Source organism: Pteropus vampyrus, unplaced genomic scaffold (assembly GCF_000151845.1).
Source record: "Pteropus vampyrus isolate Shadow unplaced genomic scaffold, Pvam_2.0 Scaffold1000004843, whole genome shotgun sequence".
Taxonomy (NCBI): Eukaryota; Metazoa; Chordata; class Mammalia; order Chiroptera; family Pteropodidae; genus Pteropus; species Pteropus vampyrus.
This window is the reverse complement of record NW_011919245.1, coordinates 1-4,612: the sequence shown is the minus strand read 5'-3', so window position 1 is coordinate 4,612 and position 4,612 is coordinate 1. Positions and strand designations below refer to the sequence as shown.

Below are 4,612 nucleotides of genomic sequence, written 5' to 3'. Positions count from 1 at the left end.
AGAAAACTACGCTGTTGAGCGGTCATCTGAGGGAGGACGATTGGGAGAGTGAGGCGGCCAATGGTCCCGGCTAGGCCACAGGGCCCCCACCCACGCGCCGCAGCCCAGCACTCACAGGCCGTGCTGTCCGGCTTGCAGCCAGGAGGGGGCGCCACAGAGCCAGCCTCCGCCGGGATGGCCTGGAGCGGGAGCTGGGAGAAGGGCAGGCCGTGCTCCTTGCCACCCAGCCGGCCGAGGCACACCTGGTACTCCTCCAGGAAGCTGGCGTTGGCACTGACTGCCCTCTTGGCACAGTCAGTGCAAAGTCGGTCACGGCAATGGGCTGGGTCCTGGGGCGGGGGCGGACAGGCGAGGGGGCGCTCTGGCTCCCTTTTCTCCTGACCTCATGGCCCACGCTCCCTCAGCCACGCTGGCCGGCCTCTCCTCACACCCTGGGCACACTTCCATCTCCAGGTGTTGGCACGGGCTCCTCCCCCTGCCCAGCTCACTCTTCCCTGTCACTGGGCTCAGCAGGCCGACCTTAGGATCCATCCTCCGTGACCATGAGGCAAACCTGTCACAGCTAAACAAGCCTTTTTAAAATGCTTTCTGTCCATCTTTTTACTTGATCCGCCCTCTGTGCTGTTTTGTTTTTTTTCTTTCTCTGCTGAGTCTCCTCAAGTCTCTTTCACAGAGTCCTCCTCAGGTCCCACCCAGCTCATTCTCCTTGTGACTCTGCATGGTGATGTAAACCAGGCTGGTCCTCCAAAGTCCCCCTCCCCCGCTCTCCCCCCAGGAACCCTGCTGGACCTGCTCTCAGATCCCAGTCCGGAACTGACCAGAAGCCCCTGCTCCTCAGGCACAAACCTGTTCTTGCCCAGCTGTTTCCTGTCTCCTGAGGGTACCACCACCTTCTGCCCGGGGTCGCCACAGGATGGTCCAGGACGTAAAGTCATCCTGGACCATCTCTTCCCCTGGGTGATTTACAGTCACCCAGTCCTGGGGGGTGGGGGGTCACCTTCTGATGATGGAAGACCAGCGACAGATGTGCCTGTGCAGAGATTCATAAGTCACAATATAGAATTTTACTTAGAGGGAGATGGGAGACATGGGTTTTGAACAGAAGGGATATAGTCTGACTTAGGTTTTAAAAGGATTGCTTTGGCTGCTGTGTGGTGAACAGACTTTAGTGGGCAAGGGACGAGGCATGAAGGCCATCGAGCAGGCTGTGGGGCAACAGTGAGAGACGATGGTAGCAGTGGAGGTAGGAAGAAAAGGTGGAGTTTGGGATGGATTTTCAAGGTGGAGACCCTAGAGCTTGCGCGAGACATGGACTGGGGTGGAGGGTGGGGCGATGGGAAAAAAGAACGAGGAATGATTCGGAGGTTTCGGCCAGAGCACCAGGGAGGATGATGGGGCCATTTAGTCGCGGGTGGGGGTGGGGGGACGGCCAGAAATTCCATTTGGACATGTTAGGTCTGAAGTCGCTGTTAAGCGCCTTCTCCTTACTTACTTCATGGACCCCGGGCTGGGTCAGGAGCCTCCTGCCGGCTCGCAGAGCCACTGCTATGCCTCCGTCCCCGACTGACCACGACTCGACCTGTCACGGTGACAGGCCCGACTCTCCCACTGCACTGTGAGCTCAGGAAAGGCAGGGGCTGGGTCTGCTCTGCCTCGTCCACCATTGTCTTCCTCCACGTCGCACAGGGCTTGGCGCACAGAGTAGTCGGGCTGTAAATAACCGTAGGACGAGGGGACAGTAAATGCGCCCGGAGGACAGCACGCGGACCCCTGGGGTGCCCCTGGATGGAGAGAGTGTCACCTATCAGATGGAGGTTCTAGGGCAGAGTAGGAGCCTCCCGGACGTACCCAGCTGGAGGCGGGGGACAGGAGATGGTCGAATCCCGACCTGGGGGAGGGGGTGGACTGGCAAGAGACAGGCGGGGCCCCAGCGTCCGAAGTGGGGGTCCCGGCCAGAAGGCCTCGGGGATACAGGCGTTGGGAAATCACACAGGCGAGTCACCACCCCCAGAGACCCTTCACGCTCAGGGCCCGACCGCCACGGGAGGAAATACTCACCTGGGCGGAATGGGGTGCTGGAACCTCCAAACTGCCCGACGCGCGGAAGCCCGGCCCGGAAGTGGCTCGCGAGACTACGACTCCCACAAGGCCTTGGGGCTGTCTCGCCTGCGGCTCCCAGAACCCCATGCAACAGCTCCGCCGGAAGTCCGTTCGGCCTACAATTCCCAGCAAGCCTTGCAGCCCCCTTCTGGAGCTCCGCCTACCTCCCGAAAGCAGTGCGCGGTTTTCCTCTCTGCGCGGGCTCGGGACGCGGCCGAGCTGTTACGCCTTTTGCCGCGGCAGCGCGCTGTCACGGTGCGGGACGCTTGAAAGGCGGAGTGGCCGTATTCGGGTTATCTGCTTCTGTGGGATTATAGGCTTTTTAAGGGAGCACAGGGCATACGATTTCTGTCCTTTGAAGTGGGGTCGCGAGTGAAAATTGGAGGTGGGAGTGCGGGGGTTGGTTGCAAGGGTAAAGGGAAGAGACGGCGCACGCACAGGGCAGAGATTCTGAGAGTGGGGGCTCGCGGTGGGTTTATGCACCGTGCCCTGCAGGGGTAGTAGTGGTGCTTGTGAGCGTGTCGGTGGGGGGAGTGTGTGAGCAGTGTGCGAGCTGTCTCTGCGTGTCCATCAGCCGTTAGTGATTGGCGGGAGAGGTGGGGGAGCGGGGAGAGGAGGTCTCTGCACGTGCGCTTGGCTCTGAGTAGTGAATGAGATTGAGATCCACTGCGCGGGCTTCGGCCAGTGAGCCGATATACGCTTCCTTTCACGTCGAGGTGGAGCTGGAGGAGGGAGGACAGGTGAGAGAGGTCTTGACGGGACCAGGAGACCCTAGAGACCCCAGAGACCCCAGCTTCCAGGACGAGGGGTCCAAAGGCTCAGGCCCCTAAGGTCCAGAGTCATGGAGGCCCAGAGTCGTGGAGGCTCGGTTCCAGTAACCCAGGGGCCTGGAGACCCAGACCCTCTAGATGGTCAGGCCCAAAGGCTTAGACTCTCCCCCCAACCCAGAAACCTTGAGACCTGGAGACCCAGACCCCCAAGATCTAAGGCTCCAGAGGCAACTTTCTCCCCCCCCCCCAAAACCCAGGAACCCAGGAACTTGAAGACTCCGGCCCCCTCCGATGGCCAAGGGCCTTGTGGACCCCTGAAACGGAAATCTGGGGCCAGAGCCTCGGAAATCCCAGAGCCCAAGGGTCTGCGGGTCTGTGGTGAGTGATGACATGGGGGACATGACTGGCACTGTGTGGTCCAGTTTTCTTTATTAGGGGAATTATGATGCCTCAGTTTCAGATTGGAAGACCTTGGTGAAATCACTCCTAAGGGCCATCATGGCCAGTTCTGGTCATCACTGGCTCACTGGTTCATTTGTCCAATGGTCATTTCCTGAGGTTTCCCTGTGCCAGGGTCTGGCGGCACAGATGAGGTCACCGAACTCTGCAAACTCAATTTCAGTCACTGCCAGCCTGAGCGTCAGGAAAGAAAAACTCAGCCCGAGGTTACTAGGCACTGTGCTCAGAACTTTATGTGTATCGTCTCAGTTGTTCATCTGTAAAATGGGAGTGACAATAGCAATATCTGACTCATAGGAGTTAAACCGTGGAGTCAAATTGAATGAACAATACCTATCAAGAGTTTAGAACAGAGGTTCCGGTCAAGAGGGCAGAGTGGGTGGCCGCTGCGCTCATCTCCTCCGTGACCACATGAAAATCGCAATGAAAATATAGAACGATCAACCGGGAGAACCACCCGAAGACGAATTAAACAGAAGTCCTATAACTAAGGCTATAAAGAAGCCACCCTGAGGCTGGACATTACAGTAATTCTCCAATAAAAAAGTTTAGAACAGTGCCCATCTATTAAGTACATGCTTAATAGATGGCTGTCCTCACCCCATTTAATTTCTTATAATGTTAATGTTATGATGTCACATCTGAGGTGGTACCTCTACAATTCCTACTTAATAGCTGAAGAGCTGAGACTAGAGATAAGTCCCTTCCTTGGACTGCCTGAATCCAAAGCAGGAGTTGGTTCGCTTTTTCTGTAAAGGTCCAGGTAGCAAATATTTTAGGCTTTGTGGGCCATAGGGTCTCTGTCCCAACTCTGCTGTTACAGGATGAAAGCAGCTCCGGACACCGATGGAAATGAATGAAGGGGGCTGCATTCTAATAAAACTTTATCGATGGACACTGAAATTTGAATTTCATGTAATTTGCGTGTGTCAGGAAATCTTTTCATCTTTCCCCCAACACCAAAAGTGTAAAACCATTCTTAGCACGTGGGCCGTATAAAAACAAGCAGCAAGCCAGATGTGGCCAGAGCGGTCTCCATGCTGTGCTTCCTCTGGGCTGTGTGGCTAAACCTCCCAGGATGCAGAGAATTCGAGGGCTGGAATGGCCTTCTAATCAAGGAACCAGCCGAGCAAAGAAAGGTCCAGTGGCAGGAAAGTATGGAATGTATTTCATTTTAATAGAATTTACGTTCTCTAAACAGGTTAGGCACTTACATGCTATAAAGTGTAAAAAGATATGACAGCATCTACAGTGAAATCTCTAGCTGCCTGGCCGTTTAGTTG

At 56.0% G+C, this 4,612-nt stretch overlaps 1 long non-coding RNA gene across 1 annotated transcript; it reads right to left on the bottom strand.

Moving 5' to 3' along the window:
* Positions 1-201: 201 nt before the first annotated feature.
* Positions 202-2,106, bottom strand: LOC105311551. Its single transcript, XR_002778895.1, has 3 exons — positions 1,493-2,106; positions 847-1,030; positions 202-329 (listed from the first exon to the last, which is right to left on the bottom strand). It is a non-coding gene; the product is annotated as an uncharacterized LOC105311551 (long non-coding RNA).
* Positions 2,107-4,612: the final 2,506 nt, after the last annotated feature.